The sequence below is a fragment of the Gymnodraco acuticeps genome, unplaced genomic scaffold (genome assembly GCF_902827175.1).
Source record: "Gymnodraco acuticeps unplaced genomic scaffold, fGymAcu1.1, whole genome shotgun sequence".
In the NCBI taxonomy this organism is placed as follows: Eukaryota; Metazoa; Chordata; class Actinopteri; order Perciformes; family Bathydraconidae; genus Gymnodraco; species Gymnodraco acuticeps.
The window spans coordinates 449,384-467,487 of NW_022990311.1; the positions used below are offsets into that span (position 1 = coordinate 449,384).

An 18,104-nucleotide genomic window follows, 5' to 3' on the forward strand; every position below is an offset into this window, starting at 1 on the left:
ACTTGTTTCTTAACCCTCCTGTCGTGTTTGTTTCTCCCCCCTTACTTTGTGTTCCCCACTCTGTTTTATCTGCTCTTACATTAACACAAAAAACACGAATCATAATCACATTTTATTTAACGCCCAAAAAATGTCTTAGATTACTGTTTTTTATGAAAAACTGCAGTGAATATACAAAGAATGGACACTGAAAATGTATTCCAAAATTAACGTTGTCAATTTGGATGTGTATTATCTGCCGGATGAACATAATCTACGGCAGGGGTCTCCAACACGTCGATCGCAAGCTACCGGTAGCTCGCAAGCCCTCAATAAGTAGCTCGCCAAGCAAATCCAAAATGTAAAAAATACACACACAAAAAAAGGAAATGTAATTAAAAGAATCTACCCTATGCATAAACGAAACCTCAATCAAATCACTCTATCTGCTTACTACAACAGCCCAGTGGCGTAACAAGGTTGTGATTGGCCCCGGTGCAAATATTGTTTTGGCCCCCCCCCCCCCTTTGCACCAAACATAAGCGCACACTGATGCGCTCACACACGCACGGCACGGACATACACTCTCTCTTGTCCTTTCTCTTTTGAGCGTCGCTCTTGTGCTTTGGTTTGCTGTACATTATAAATGTAAGCTATTAAATTGTTTATAATGCTGCCGAACTTGCTGCTGCTAGCTACAGTACAGTACAGGTTGATTAAACGGTTCGCTCACCACGCAAGGTATCACATGACATAAAAGCAGGGCCGGTTCTAGCCAATTTGATGCCCTTGGCGAGATTTTAGCTGGCGACCCCCCCCCTATAGAGTCAATGAAAAATCTCTACAAAAGACAAATACACTACAAAAACAGAAACGTATTGACATAGGTAATATACATCAAAAAGGCTTCAAATGTATTCAGTATTGTATGAACATGTTTGAATTGGGGGGTGGACATCACCTCTTCTAGGGGGGTCCGGGGGTTTTTTAAAGTAAAATGCTTCAATCTGGTGCACTTTGAGCACACAATTACTACACTAAACAACACTAAAACACCCATATAAAAAAGATCGGTTTACATTTTAATAATCAAATAACTTATTTGATTATTAAAATGTAAACCGATCTTATTTATATGGGTGTTTTAGTGTTGTACCCCCAGATCTAGTCTCTTATTTGAAATAAGTATGTGCACATAACCAATAACCTACCATAGCCAATAACAAATAAATGCAACGTATTTAATTTTTGTTGTTCATTCATATCTTATTTTACCTTAACATTTATTTAGTAATTTAGCATTTTTTTTATCTCTCCAATTTTAAACAATATTTTTGGTTTACTGTCCTATAGTATACATTGAAATGATTTCAAACCTGTTTATCCCAATAATTATAAAGGAGTGCCTTGGAAATATGTGTTTACATAAATTGTGATCAAAATGTTTGAGACCCACTGAGATAACTTAGACCAGTGGTTCTCAACTGGTGGGTTGCGACCATAGACTGTATATATAAATGGACGTAGGGTCCGTGACGTCACCCATAGGATTCTGCAGAGTTGCAGAGAAGCCCTTAGTAGGCGGAGTCGGCCACTAACGGCTCGACTGTGACATCAGAGTCTAATCCCGCCTGCTCCAAATAAGGGCAAAGAGGCGGAGCCGAGGCGGGACCTGCTGCCTCCGAACTGGAAGTAAACAGAGCTAGCTCAGGCTAAGAAGCTAAGCTAACATGAAATACATGCATACCAAGTTACTGCTAACAGTGTAGTTCCACTATATAAACGTTACATTCATAATCAAATGAGACAATCTGCAAGAGAATTAGCTATATTTTGTTATTCTTAATGATTGTCATTCACACGTTAAGAAAAGACGGACTCCACCGCCCGGACCTAACGGAGCCGAAGTGGGCTAGCTCCGGGACGCCGGCTGGAGCTAGCCCCCTGCGGCTCCGTTAGCTCCGGCGGCCACCACTGGGATAATTGGGTCCCCTATTAACTTTTGCTCCCGTTTAGCATTATGGGCATCATAGCCATAGACTATAAAAGTCTTACCCAAGGCTGAATCATAAACTAAAATGTATATGTATCAGGGTTGCCAACTTTGGGTACCTGGCTGGAGTGAGATTTTGATATCATGGGTTTAATTACACATATGCGCACGAAATTACTGCTATCGTGTCAGTAGCGGGACCTTAGCATATATATATAGGATATACAATATATACAAATACACAATATTGGACACAGACTATAAAGGGTACACAGTTTCCTTCACTAATGAAAGTCAAACACATGTTTGTTTCCACTGTTTTATTGTGTGCCTGTCGCGATAAGCAATTAATTGACTTATCGGCTCCGGAGTATTTTTGTTGGGTAATCTATGGTAGGGCTAACCCATACAGTGGTGGGGCTCAAGTCAGTATAATGTAATTACATACACTCTATATCGCCCCCTTGACAGTGAAACGCCACGCGTGAGGTTTAGATTATTTCCCTGTCTCAATCCAAATTGAACTGTATGAAATAAAAAGGCACATTTGTCTTGTAGTAAATACAAAGGGCGACCTGGAGCCAATCCTGCAATTTCCCCACAGGTAAAAGAGTTGACATGCTGAAAACCCAACCCCTGCACACATTCTGGTACTCTCATGAGAAGAAAAAGAAATAAATCTATTACTACACATTTAAAAAAATGAATGCCATTTTAGTTTTGTGTTACTTTGTTCTGAAAGCTGAACCTGCTGCTCCTCACAGAGAGAAGAGGGAAGAGGCTGTGTGAATTACTTGTGGATAGCCCCCATTGTTCTGTGTGTCAAAATGAAAGACAGCCCACACACCTACCAATCATCAAACCGTGTGGTCTTATTTAATTACGTGTTGATTTCTATCAACACGTAATGTTGTATCGATGTATATAGAGATGTACTACAGCAAAAGTATTCTCCGTCGGGACTTCCTGCAACAACACCTCGCCGTTATCTTGATTCTGATTGGCCAGAAGACATTATCAAAGATGTTCTATTGAGAAGATGATCACTACGTGACAACAGTTTTCAAAACCGTTTCTAGTCTTCGGTATTCTTGTTTTGGCGTGAGAATAGTTTGGGCAGCGTGAGAGCGTGAGATTGAGAGTGAAAGCGTGTGTCACACGCCAGATGCGTGAGAGTTGGCAACCCTGATGTATGTATAAAGGGTTACGTCCTTAGCTGGCTAATAAGTAGCGAGCTAAGCTACCAAGCACAAAAACACCTGCGAACGGGGTTAACATGTATAATATTATCATTTTAGACTTCTTGGAAGTTCTGTTAGTACATTCAAGCGCACAGCACAACATTTTAATTGTCTGGTATTTGTAACAATATTCCCTAAAAGGCACAATCACCACGAACACGGCTAAAGGGTCAAGTACAGTAACTACAACTAACTAACGTTGTAGCCTCTATGGTTGTAGCCTAGCAGAGTGGACAAGTTGCTGTTAGCTGACAGTGAGGCATGTACATGTCCATCAAAGTGACCACGCCCTAATTTCTGCAAAATATTTAAGGCTTAATATTAATTAAACAGATGAGTTGAGAAAAAATTCACCCCCCCAATTCATATTCATGAAGGGGGGATCTAACTATAAAGAGAATATGGTTTTTTGAACCACGATGTAAACATGTTTATTTCTGCTGTAAAGTTGGGCATTTTAACATGGGGGTCTATGGAAATTGCTCCCTTCTGCAGACTGCTCCTACTGCCCACTAGATGAACTGCAGTTTGAGACACTTCCGTATTAGCGTACCGGCTCTTCCCCAGAGTTTGCCGCTTGGTCGCGACCCAAAAGTGGGTCGCGGACCCGTTTCGAGTGGGTCGCGTGTGTGAGTGAGTGTGAGTGAAGAAAAAATATTTTTTGGGGGAAAAGTCAAACTTTTATTTTGAAGGCCCGATTTTCTAACGCTGTGCAAGCAGTCGGCGTTGGACTGGAAGTACCGGAGACCATAAACGGTTTTGAAAACTTCTGTCACATAGTGATCATCTTCTCAATAAAATATCTTTGCTGATGTTTTTTCGAGTCTTCTGGCCAATCAGAATCAAGATTGTTGCCGGAAGTCCCCACGGAGAATAACTTAGCGGTAGAACCCTTCTTTATACATCCATGGGTACAACTTCAGATAAAAATGAACACAATGAAATATGACCCCCGGTTTGATGATTGACAGGTCACAGAACAATGGGAGCTATCTGTCACGGTAGAGCGAAGGAAGCAGGACCCAAATGCAGATAAACTGATAATACCTTTATTTCAAGGATAGTGAAATATAGAACTAGGACAGACAGAACACTCACCGGTGAACACAGTCAACAACGAAAGACGAACCGACAAAGACAGACAGAAAAATCACTAAGCCACCAGGGTGGGTGGAGGGGGTCTGGAGGACGGGCATGGGTTGACAGCCCAGGGGCACGGCAGAGGACCAGGAAGGGGTCTTGGGCGGACGGCCCGGGGGCAAGGCAGAGGACCAGGAAGGGGTCTCGGGCGGACGGCCCGGGGGCAAGGCAGAGGACCAGGAAGGGGTCTCGGGCGGACGGCCCGGGGGCAAGGCAGAGTCCAAAATGGGGGTTATGGAGGGGCGAAGGCCACCGCGGGCGAACTCAGGGGGCCGAGCATGAGGGCGAGGACTGCGGCCGGAAAAGTCAGGGGGCCGAGCATGAGGGCGAGGACCGCGGCCGGAAGAGTCAGGGGGCCGGGCCCGAGGGCGAGGACCGCAGCAGGAAGAGTCAGGGGGCCGGGCTCGAGGGCGAAGACCGCGGCTCTCAGGGGGCCGGGCTAGAGGGTGAAGACTGCGGCTCACAGAGGGCCGGGATCGAGGGCGAAGACCGCGGCTCTCAGGGGCCCGGGCTCGAGGGCGAAGACCAGAGAGCTCCGGAGGCCGGGCAGGAAGGCGCTGATGGGACAGTGCCAGAGACCGGGCAGGACCCGGTGTCGGAGCTGGTGGGACAGGCCTCGGCAGGATCCCCCACGGAAGAGGACCAGGACACGGGATTTGCAGGATCCCCAGCAGGAGAGCAGTCGGCGGGGCCTCCAACGGCACAGTACATAGGATTGGCAGGACCCCCGGCAGGAGAGTAGACGGCGGGACCTCCAACGAGACAGGACAACGGGTTGGCAGGACCCCCGGCAGCAGAGTAGTCGGCGGGACCTCCAACAGCACAGGACAAAGGGTTGGCAGGACCCCCGGCAGGAGAGTAGTCGGCGGGGCCTCCAACAGCACAGGACAAAGGGTTGGCAGGACCCCCGGCAGGAGAGTAGTCGGCGGGGCCTCCAACAGCACAGGACAAAGGGTTGGCAGGACCCCCGGCAGGAGAGTAGTCGGCGGGGCCTCCAACGGCACAGGACAAAGGATTGGTAGGACCCCCTGCAGGAGAATAGACGGCGGGACCTCCAACGAGACAGGACAAAGGGTTGGCAGGACCCCCGGCAGGAGAGTAGTCGGCGGGACCTCCAACAGCACAGGACAAAGGGTTGGCAGGACCCCCGGCAGGAGAGTAGTCGGCGGGGCCTCCAACGGCACAGGACATAGGATTGGCAGGACCCCCGGCAGGAGAGTAGACGGCGGGACCTCCAACAGCACAGGACAAAGGGTTGGCAGGACCCCCGGCAGGAGAGTAGTCGGCGGGCCCTCCAACGGGACAGGACAAAGGGTTGGCAGGACCCCCGGCAGGAGAGTAGTCGGCGGGGCCTCCAACGGCACAGGACATAGGATTGGCAGGACCCCCGGCAGAAGAGTAGTCGGCGGGTTCTCCAACGGCACAGGACAAAGGATTGGCAGGACCCCCGGCAGGAGAGTAGACGGCGGGACCTCCAACGAGACAGGACAAAGGGTTGGCAGGATCCCCGGCAGGAGAGTAGTCGGCGGGGCCTCCAACAGCACAGGACAAAGGGTTGGCAGGATCCCCGGCAGGAGAGTAGTCGGCGGGGCCTCCAACAGCACAGGACAAAGGGTTGGCAGGACCCCCGGCAGGAGAGTAGTCGGCGGGGCCTCCAACGGCACAGGACAAAGGGTTGGCAGGACCCCCGGCAGGAGAGTAGTCGGCGGGGCCTCCAACGGCACAGGACAAAGGATTGGCAGGACCCCCGGCAGGAGAGTAGACGGCGGGACCTCCAACGGGACAGGACAAGGAGCTGGCGTCGTCTGGGGAGCCAGCCGGAGACGAGGTGCTGGAGTCGGCCGGTACGCCGACAAGACTTGGGGAGCTGGCGTCGGCTGGGGAGCCAGCAGAAGACGAGGTGCTGGAGTCGGCCGGTACGCCGACAAGACTCGGGGAGCTGGCGTCGGCTGGGGAGCCAGCAGAAGACGAGGTGCTGGAGTCGGCCGGTACGCCGACAAGACTCGGGGAGCTGGCGTCGGCTGAGGAGCCAGCCCTGTAGCCGAAACTGGAGTCGAGCCCATGGCTTCCGGGGACGGTACTGAAGCCGGAACCATGGCTGCTGGGGCTGGAACCATGGCTGCGGGGGTCGGAATTGAAGCCAGAATCATGGCTGTAAGGTCCTGTTCTGGAGCCGGAATCATGGCTGTAAGGTCCTGTTCTGAAGCCTGGATCATTGCTGTGTGGGCCGGTACTGAAGCCGGAACCTCCAACGGCACTTCAGTAGGGACTGGAGAGGGAACTCAAGAGGGAACTTGAGATGGGACTAGAGTTGGGATTTGAGAAGGGACTAGGGAAGGGACTAAAGGAGGGACTGGAGATGGGACTAGAGATGGGACTAGAGGAGAGACTTGAGAAAGGACTTGAGAAAGGACTAGAGAAGGGACTAGAGAAGTGACCTGAGGAGGGACTTTGGAAGGGACTAGAGAGTGGACCAGAGAAGGGACTAGAGAAGGGACTTGAGATGGGACTATGGCAGCTGGGGCAAGAGCTGGGTCTGGAACCATGGCCGCTGGGGCCAGAACCATGGCCGCTGGGGCCAGAACTGGGACCGGAATCATGGCTCTTGGGGCTCGGGCTGCTAGCCTGGACTTGCGACTCCTTCTCCTAGAAGCCGCCTTAAGGCTCCGTGGACCTCCAAAAGCCAGACGAGTTCCAGAAAACGACTCCTGGACAGGAGCTGGAACTGGGGCAGAAGCACTGGTTGACTCCAGACGGAACACACAGAGACGGTTGTATTCAGCAGGCTGGAAATCACACACCCAGAGGAAGTCCAAAATCCAGCCAGGTAAGAACTTCACCAAGTCTGGTTTCTCCATAGCCAACCGGTGCGCCTCTACCAGAGCGGCCTCCCTCTGCCGAACACTGGACGCTCCCTACCACCAATCATAGCAGCAAGCCAAATAAAAGGAAAAATGTTGTAGTTCCACCTCAAATGGATCATCTGCTGGGTTCATTTCTTGGTCGGTTCGTTCTGTCACGGTAGAGCGAAGGAAGCAGGACCCAAATGCAGATAAACTGATAATACCTTTATTTCAAGGATAGTGAAATATAGAACTAGGACAGACAGAACACTCACCGGTGAACACAGTCAACAACGAAAGACGAACCGACAAAGACAGGCAGAAAAACCAGAACTTAAATACACACAAGACTAATCACACAAACAAGACACAGGTGAGGAGGGAGGAGAAAACACAGAGGCACCAGGTGAACACAATCGGGTAATCAGGGAGGGAAAACAGACAGAAAGCAACAGGCAGGAAACGGGGGTGAACAATTTACAAAATAAAACAGGAAACCCAAAGATAGAAAAAGACAAGACAAAACAACAACACAGACAGATCGTGACACTATCTACCCTTACCCACAATTTAAAGTAAGTCACACAGACTATCTCCTCTTTACTCTTCTCGCAGCAAGATGTCAGAACAAAGTGAAAAACAAATAATGGCATAACATATTATTAATATGTCGGGTAGTAATAGATTTATGTATTTTCTTCTCAGAGTGTACCAGAATGCATAGTTTATGTTAGTATTTCTAAAAATCTCCTGGAGGAGAATCCCCCCCAGACCCCCCTGCTGGGGTTGGGTTTTCAGCATGTGTGCCTTTTTATACAGTTCAGCTTTGATTCCATCATCTCATTAAACCTTTTTAAAAAGCATACTTTAGTTCTGTGAAGGGATATAAGGGATATATGCACTGTACTTCACTTTTATTAATATTGTATGCTGAAAAGCATATATTACAGCATGTTTTTTTGTTGAATAGATTTGAGTGCTTCAAAATATTGGGTCGCGATGTATTGACCAAGTAAAAAGTGGGTCCCGAGGCCTGACCAGTTGAGAACCACTGACTTAGACTAAAGTGAACTATCTAAACACTGAGAGAGTCCTTTACCTCACTGAGCTGAGGAAATTGGGAAATTATTTAACATGAAGTTATCAGCCTCTCAGTCTGTCAGGAGAGAGCTCCCCTCCACCTTTGTTGTAGAAACATCTTCTTATATCCGTTAGTGCAGCTAGCACCAGATGCTAATAACAACAGCACCGGTACCTCGCTCCCACGCTCACTCGCACTTTGGCTGTGAGCTGCGGGCGCCAGATAAGCCAAAATCCCCCACTTTCATCACTTACAGCGCCCATCGTACAGGGCAAATGAAAAGTGTAACCGGGGTGAAAAGGGTGTTACCTTTACTTAATTATGAATGTTGTTACATCAAGGCCGAAAATTAGGATGAGCACCAACGGTCCAAAATGTTTTCCCCCTCCCAGAGCTGCCAGCGCAGCACCCCCCCAGATCTGGCGCCCTAGGCGACCGCCTATGTCGCCATGCCAAAAACCGGCCCTGCATGAAAAGGAGCAAGGTCATTGGACAGACAAATTAATTTAGGTTGCTTGGTTAATTTGAAGACTGCGTGAACCGGTCAATGCCATTGGGGCCCCAAAAATATATATTTTGGAAGCGAAATTAGACTTTGTCCTGGAGACAGTCACAGACCACGGCAACCGCCTGACCTCCCTCGAGGCTAACGCGAATCAGCACAGCGACAAAATTGAAGAGTTGGAGGCTAAGTGCGCAGCAATGGAGGGAAGCTACAACAAGCTAAAGGCTAAAGCTATAGACCTTGAGTCACGCAGCCGCCGCAATAACATAAGGATAACTGGCCTACCGGAGTCGATTGAGGGTGCACGTCCCACAGACTTTTTTTCGAGACTGCTGGTGGAGCTTCTGGGTGACCAAGTCCTCATTACAGCTCCGGAGCTGGACCGAGCACACAGAGCCCTGACTGCCAAGCCAAGTCCCGGGTCAAGACCAAGAGCGGTAATAGCCCGCATCCATCATTTCAGGACGAAAGAGCTGATCATTCAGGAGGCCCGGAAGCGGCGGGGAAAACTGTTTTTCCAGGGGAAGCCCGTGGCTATCTTTGAAGACTACTGCCCAGAGATCGTGGAGCAACGCGCGGCGTACCGGGAGGTGATGTCCGCACTTTATCAACGCGGCTTGAGACCGTGTACTCCTATATCCAGCGAGGTTACGGATCACAACCAAGGACGGTTGAGGACGCTACATCTTTCCTGGAAACACTGCAGTGTAACACGTCGGAGTCTTCGACTAGAGAGGAGCAGTGATGGCCAACTGTAATAGCAGGTTTGATCTATGTTTCATCAGCGCCGTTGCGCTTCATACATCACTCCATAACAAGCTAATATATCTTATAAAGCTGTGGAGAAGGACTTTTTGACACTCTTTGCTGTTTTTTTCATACTATACATGTCGAGGTACAGTCTTATGCTTTCTCATCACATTACTGGGACTATTTATTTCTTAATTTCTGTTATGAATAAACCCCCAGTCACTGTTACTCTATTCGGAGTGATTTGCATTGAGATATGCCACCGGCTGTGTGTGTCCTGAAAAGAAAGTCACATTTTGACCCTCCAAATGCTTATTTATTCATTATAACTATTTCTTATTTTAATTAATATTGCTGTTTACCATTGTTTATTTGTATCACTTATTTCATTATTGTTATTATCTAGTTACCTTTTTTGTATGTATATTTGTCTGTGTGTGTGTGTGTGTGTGTGTGTGTGTGTGTGTGTGTGTGTGTGTGTGTGTGTGTGTGTGTGTGTGTGTGTGTGTGTGTGTGTGTGTGTGTGTGTGTGTGTGTGTGTGTGTGTGTATATATATATTGTAACAGGACTGGGCAGATAAAGAGAAAAGTGGTAGTGCAGCAATCACAACAGAGGCAGTGTTCCTGTCCAAAAAAGAGGCTTTATTGCTGTTAAACTCAAAAATACCTTGAACTATATAAAGGCTAACGTAGCCGGGCCGCTAACCGACTTACCAGCTTACAAACTGTTTCCTCACACTGGGAGTCTCCTGCTCCCTCCATGTGCCAAACACAACTGAGCAACTCTGGGTGCTTTGTCTCCCTTGAGGGAGTGATTAGCACCAGGTGTGAGGTCTCCACACCTGCTAATTAACACCTGTTAATTGGAAGCGGGTGGAGCCACCTATTGGGAATGTAGGTGTCTCCCACTACTCTGCCTCTCAGTCCTTTACACACCTCCCCCTTCAGTTCTGGCCGAGGAGAGGTGACCATGGTCCACAGGGCATCTCTACGGGACAGGGCATCTGCATTCCCATGCTTGGCTCCGGCTCTGTGGATGATAGAGAAGTTAAACTCTTGTAGTGAGACAAACCACCTTCCTACTTTAGCGTTTGTGTCTTTATTATTTGCTATCCAGATCAATGGGGCATGATCAGTTACCAGAGTGAAGTGACGTCCCAAGAGGTAATACCGGAGGCGCTCAAGCGCCCATTTTATTGCTAGGCCTTCTTTCTCCACAGTAGCATACCCTTGTTCCCTTGTGTTCAGCTTCCGGCTGATGTACATGACGGGGTGTTCCTCACCGTGAACCTCCTGGGATAGTACTGCTCCTATGCCCACCTCTGACGCATCCGTCTGCACAATCATCCCCCGGCTGAAGTCTGGGGTCACCAACACCGGCCGTGCACAGAGAGCCCATTTAAGTCCCTCAAAGGCGTGTTCAGCCTCTCCTGTCCACTTGACCATTAGCGGCTGTGAGTCTCTGGTCAGGTCTGTAAGGGGAGAGGCTACTGTGGAGAAGCTTGGGATGAAACGGCAATAGTAGGAGGTCAGACCCAAGAAGGTTTTCACCTGTTTCTTTGTTGACGGCCGTGGCCAGTCCTGGATCACCTGAACCTTCCTTTCTTGTGGTCTAACGTTTCCCCGCCCAATGGTGAAGCCCAGATAATCGGCTTCCTCCAGTCCAAGCTTATAACAACGTCATCCAAATAGGCAGCTGCATACTCACGATGTGGCCTCAGAACCTTGTCCATCAGTCTCTGGAACGTGGCTGGTGCTCCATGAAACCCGAAGGGAAGCACAGCATATTGGTACAGCCCTGTGGGGGTGGTGAAGGTTCTCTCTTGAGGCTGCTTCAAGTGGGACCTGCCAATACCCTTTCGTCAAGTCCAGAGTGCTGATATACCTGGCTTCCCCAAGCCGATCAATTAGCTCATCTATCCTGGGCATAGGATACGCATCAAACTTGGAGATTTCATTCAATTTTCTAAAATCATTACAGAACCTGTTGGTTTTGTCTGGCTTAGGAACCAGAATGACAGGGCTGGTCCACTCACTGTGAGATTCTTCAACCACCCCCATAGCCAGCATTTGGCACCCGGTAGGGCCGCATCTTTAACTTTTGGCCAGGCTCTGTGTGGATTTGACGTTCCACCTTCGTTGTGCGTCCAGGTCGTAGTGAGAACACATCCAAACTCTGCTGAACCAGTTCCTTGGTTTGCTGTAACTGAGCTTTGGACAGCCCTGGACCGTATTCAACTTCGGCCACCTCATGGTCTGGAGAAGAGGGGGACACAACCGGGGAACCACAACACAGCAGTGCCTCTCGGGCGTACCATTTCTTTAACAGGTTAACATGGTATATTTGGGATGGTTTGCGACGGCCAGGTTGGCGTACCTTGTAATTGACTGGTCCCACCTTCTCTGCCACTTCATAGGGACCTTGCCACGATGCCAGGAATCTGTGTTCTGTGGTGGGGACCAGGAGAAGCACTTTATCCCCGGGCAGGAATTCACGGAGTTGGGCACCTCTGTTATACACTTTCCTCTGGGCTTCTTGGGCTTGAGCCATGTGCTCTCTGACCATGGGCCAAACATCTTTCATATGCGTCTGCATCGTCTCTACATGCTCAATCAGGCTCCGATGGGGGCTTGGTTGCTCCTGCCAGGCTTCCTTCACGATGTCGAGAACTCCTCTGGGCTGTCGGCCGTACAGCAGCTCGAAGGGGGAGAAACCGGTTGAAGCCTGTGGAACTTCCCTGATTGAAAACAGGACATAGGGCAGAAGCTGGTCCCAGTTACGTCCATCCTTGTCAACAACCTTCTTTAACATGGATTTCAACGTCTTGTTAAAGCGTTCTACCAATCCGTCTGTCTGAGGATGGTAGACAGATGTACGAAGCTGCTTTACCTTGAAGAGCCTGCAGAGATCCTTCATTATCTTGGACATGAAGGGAGTGACTTGGTCTGTTAGCATCTCTTTAGGAATCCCAACTCGGCTGAACAGGTGAAGCAGCTCCTGTGCAATCACTCTCGTTGTCATGTTCCTCAAGGGAATGGCCTCCGGGTACCTGGTTGCATAGTCAAGGATCACAAGAATATACTGATGTCCCCTGGCAGACTTCACCAGCGGTCCCACTAAGTCCATGCCAATGCGAGAAAACGGTACATCGATTTTCGGTAGAGGTATTAGGGGATTTTTAAAGTGTGGCTTGGGACTCATCTTTTGACATTTAACACAGGTGCGACAATAATCCTCTATAGCTCTTACCACCCCTGGCCAGTGGAACCAGCTCCCAATCCGCTGCCTTGTCTTCTCAACCCCTAGGTGGGCCCCTAGGACATGGCTGTGAGCCAGATGCAACACTGTGGACACATATTGTTTTGGGACAACCAACAAGTCTCTTCGCTGACCTTCAACCTCTTTGGCATAGTATAACAGATTATTTTTTATTAGGAAATGAGGACATGTAAGCTCACCTACTCCTGGAACTGGTTTTCCCTCTATTTCCGTAACATTGCATGCAACAGATTGGGGTCTTCCATCTGGGCGGTCCCGAACTGGCCCTTCAAACTTGGAAGCAATGCGACTTCCCCCTCCTCATCACTTGTGCTTAGGTCTCCCGGGAAAGCAACAAAAGGGTTATCATTTGCCTCGACTGCACTGGAAGATTGGTTGCCTCTCTGCTCCTCCGGCACAGCACACTTAACTTTGGGGAACAGCTGAGGAGACGTACCCTGGGTGGCAATTTGTCCTTTCTCTCGCTTTCCTTTGGCACGCTTGGGCTTTTTGGGACTCACCTCCTTCTGGTGCCGCAGGCGCTTGTAAAGTGGGCAGTCTCGCCCCACCAAGACTGGGACTGGTAGGGAAGGAACCACCCCCACTTTCAGCTCACAGCTGCCTTTAACTGTGGTAAGGTGGATGAGGCAAGTGGGGTATAATTTAGTGTCCCCATGGACACAGGAGACGGGCACAGTCTCTTCAGATGGCAAATGGTCGAGGAGGTGGGGTTGAATGAGGGACACCACACTTTCCTGAGTCCACTAGCGCCTCTGCATCTTTTCCATTTACCTTGACTGGTATCATTTGAGCCAGGGAGCTTTCCTGTACCCAGCAAGAGTCAAGAAGGTGGCAGGGCCTTGCACCAGATGAGTTGGCGGTCGGCATTAGCTCATCCTTCCCTGTGCAGTCCCGGGCAATGTGGCCTGTTTCCCCACACTGGTAGCAATGCGGTTGGCCCTCTGGCAGGTAGGACTGTCGTCGCCTTACCTCTTCTGGTTCCCATCGCGGTTCTCGTGCCCGTCTAGTCCATGATGCTTCCCCACTGACTTTCCGGCCCCACTTGGTGTCTGGTCGTGTGAACTTAAGCAGGTCCGCTGTGACCACGTGGCTCTCCACTACGTTAACCAACTCATCCAGACTGGCTGGATTCTGCTGGCTTGCCATTTTCTTGGTCTCATAGGGCAGAGACCGAATATATTTGTCCATCATTATCCTCTCTAAAACACTCAACTTTTCAGGGTTGCATGTCAGCCAGGCTCTGGTTACCCGGCCTAGGTCATATCTGGGCCCTGACTGACAACTCTGGCTTGTATTTCCAGTCATGGAACCGCTGGGCTCTAGCTGCTAAGCTGTAGCCATACCTCGCCAGGATTTTCCTCTTCAAGACGACGTAGTCCTTTGCTTGGTCAGGAGGGAGGTCGAAGTAAGCTTGCTGTGCCGGGCCCAGGAGGAATGGTCCAACCAGATCAGCCCAGGAGTCCCTTGGCCAGCCCTCTCTTTCAGCAGTGCGCTCAAAGGCTGTTAAGTAGGCCTCTATCTCATCACTCTCCGTCATTTTGGGGATGAATCAACCTGGGTTAGGCTGCACGGTTGCTTCCCTCTGGATAGGAGAGGCTGCTGTTAGGCATTTTTGGACCTCCACATGGAGAAGCGCATTCTGTTTCTGCTGCTCCTGTATCATCTGCCGTTGCAGAGTCTGCTGCTCAGTAGAAATACGCACCAACTCCCTTAGTACATCCTCCATCTTGAAACCGAAATACACTAACTGCAACACCACCACTAGAGTCCTTGTGCCCGCATTCTCCACCAGTGTAACAGGACTGGGCAGATAAAGAGAAAAGTGGTAGTGCAGCAATCACGACAGAGGCAGTGTTCAAGTCCAAAAAAGAGGCTTTATTGCTGTTAAACTCAAAAATACCTTTAACTATATAAAGGCTAAGGTAGCCGGGCCGCTAACCGACTTACCAGCTTACAAACTGTTTACTCACGCTGGGAGTCTCCTGCTCCCTCCATGTGCCACACACAACTGAGCAACTCTAGGTGCTTTGTCTCCCTTGAGGTCTCCACACCTGCTAATTAACACCTGTTAATTGGAAGTGGGTGGAGCCACCTATTGGGAATGTAGGTGTCGCCTCTCAGTCCCTTACAATATATATATATATATTTGTATATGTATGTATGTGTGTGTGTGTGTGTGTGTGTGTGTGTGTGTGTGTGTGTGTATATATGTGTATGCATTTTCTTTTTTACATCCCCGAGCACTGCTTTTTGTTTAACCTCTTCGTGTGTAAGGTTGCTCTCTTAACACTGTGAGTTGGAATGTCAAGGGTCTGAACCACCCAATTAAAAGAAGGGACGTACTCAATCATCTGAAGCAGTTCAACGCTGACATTATCTTCCTTCAAGAAACACATTTGCGTTCCGCAGACAATGACAGATTTCTGGCATCTTGGGTGGGGCAGCACTTTCATTCTACCTTCCAGGCAAAAGCAAGAGGGGTTTCTATCCTTGTGGGGCGTAGTCTTTGAACCAGTCGATATTACGGCTGACAAGAACGGTAGATTTGTAATCGTCACTGGGAAATTATTTAACATGAACGTTGTCCTGGCTAACGTATATGCCCCAAGTATAGATGATGCTGCCTTCTTTGTCCGCCTTTTCTCTAATCTTCCCGACCTGGGCCAGCACTATTTGATACTTGGAGGGGACTTGAACTGCTGGCTGGACCAGGCGCTGGATCGCTCCTCCACCAAGCCAGGTGCAGTGACTAAATCATCGCTGCAAATTCAATCATTTCTCTCAGTGTGGTATCTCAGATGTATGGAGGTTCCTCCACCCAAAAGAGAAACAGTATTCTTTTTTCTCCCATGTTCATCATACATATTCTCGAATAGATTATTTTCTCATTGATAATAGACTACTTTCCCAAGTCCGTTCTTGTTCTTACCAGAGTGTTGTTATATCTGACCATGCACCTGTTGTGATGTCACTGGCACTCCCAGGTGTCCCGATGTCCACAAGGCACTGGCGTTTTAACTCATCTCTACTGTCTGATGATGAGTTTGTAAAATACTTGGAGGATCACATCACCTTCTTTCTAGAAACAAATACCACATCCGATACCTCTGCTCTCATGGTCTGGGATGCACTTAAAGCTTACCTAAGAGGACAAATAATTTCATTCACCGTTAACAAAAGGCGAAAGTCCCATAGGGAACGTTCAGACCTGTTATCCAATATTTCTGGAACTGATGCACAATACGCTCTGACCCCGACCCCTGAGCTATATAACACAAGACTGGAACTCAAAACTAAATGTTACCTACTTACTACTCACCAGACTCAAAACATTCTACTAAAAAACAAAAGTACATTTTATGAGCATGGCGAGAAGGCAGGAAAACTGTTAGATAAACAACTAATCACAAGTATTAATACACAAAGTGGCAATGTCACACTAGACCCTACAGAGATAAATACTGCATTCAAGGACTTCTATTCTCATCTGTACAAAATCAAGTTTTCTTGACTCTCTGCCCATTCCAACTATTCCCCCGGATTTGTCAAAGGCCCTGGAGGCACCTATAACACAAGCATAAATAACCATAGCTATATCCTCAATGCAATCTGGAAAGTCCCCCGAACCAGATGGGTTTCCCTCCGAATTTTTTAAGAAGTTTTCCACGCTTCTCTCATCATACTTGACAACCGTTCTGGCCGAATCCTTTCAGCTGGGCTCGCCCCCCCGTCTCTCAACGAGGCAATAATTACTCTTATATCTAAAAAAGGGAAAGACCCTACCGAATGTGGCTCTTACAGGTCTATCTCATTGCTGAACACAGCCAAGGTTCTGGGTCGCAGATTGGAAGGTGTCATCCCACTAATAATATCATCCGATCAGACTGGGTTTATTAAAAACCGCAACTGCTTCTTTAATGTCAGGCGTCTCTTTAATATAATATATTCACCAACTGGAAACGTCCCAGAATGTGTTGTGGCTTTGGATGCGGAAAAGGCGTTTGATAGAGTCGAATGGAGGTATTTATTTACAGTTTTAGAGAAGTTTGGCTTTGGGTCATCATTTATATCTTTGGTTAATCTATTATATGCTTCTCCCACCGCCGCAGTCCAAACAAACGGTACACTCTCGCAACCTTTTGCCCTGGGCCATGGAACACGCCAAGGTTGCCCATTAAGTCCAATCCTTTTTAATTTGGCTATTGAACCGCTAGCGATTGCTCTCCGCAACAGTGCAGACGTTGCCGGTATCTCAAGGGGGGGCTCGGTGCATGAGGTGTCTTTGTATGCAGATGACCTTTTGCTATATATTTCAAACCCAACAACCAGCAGCATTATCTCTGCTAGAGCAGTTCGGTTCCATATCTGGTTACAAGCTACATTTAAACAAAAGTATTCTGTTTCCAATCAATAGTGAAGCACTCCATTTAGACTACAAAGACTCGCCATTTAAACTTGAACGTGAGCAGTTTACTTACCTTGGAGTGACAGTTACACGAACATTTAAAGATATATTTAAAGAAAACTTCATGACCTTATTCGGCCAGGTGAAAACGTTGCTACAGCTGTGGTCTCCTCTCACAATGTAAACTCCATTAAAATGAATATACTCCCGAAATTCACTTATCTATTCCAGATGGTGCCAGTGTTCATCCCCAAATCCTTCTTTGTTTCCTTAGATTCCGTTTTCTCCTCATATATATGGCAAAACAAGAAACCGCGAGTTAATAAATTACTACTGCAACGACTCAAGAGGGATTAGAGCGGTTTTCTGACGTCAATGTTGTGAATCGAGTGGCACATGGTGGTGTTGGGGTTATGGTATGGGCAGGCGTATGTTATGGACGACGAACACAGGTGCATTTTATTGATGGCATTGTGAATGCACAGAGATACCGTGACGAGATCCTGACCCATTGTTGTGCCATTCATTCACGACCATCACCTCATGTTGCAGCATGATAATGCACGGCCCCATGTTGCAAGGATCTGTACACAATTCCTGGAGGCTGAAAATATCCCAGTTCTTGCATGGCCAGCATACTCACCGGACATGTCACCCATTGAGCATGTTTGGGATGCTCTGGATCGGCGTATACGACAGCGTGTTCCAGTTCCTGCCAATATCCAGCAACTTCGCACAGCCATTGAAGAGGAGTGGACCAACATTCCACAGGCCACAATCAACAACCTGATCAACTCTATGCGAAGGAGATGTGTTGCACTGCGTGAGACAAATGGTGGTCACACCAGATACTGACTGGTTTTCGGACCCCCCCAGACCCCCCCAAT

General features: G+C 48.4%; 1 protein-coding gene across 5 annotated transcripts in view; it reads left to right on the top strand.

The window, feature by feature from the left end:
• The window catches only part of pcdh10b (protocadherin 10b), a 46,469-nt gene that overhangs the window by 4,546 nt on the left and 23,819 nt on the right, over positions 1 to 18,104 (top strand). The window lies entirely within an intron of this gene.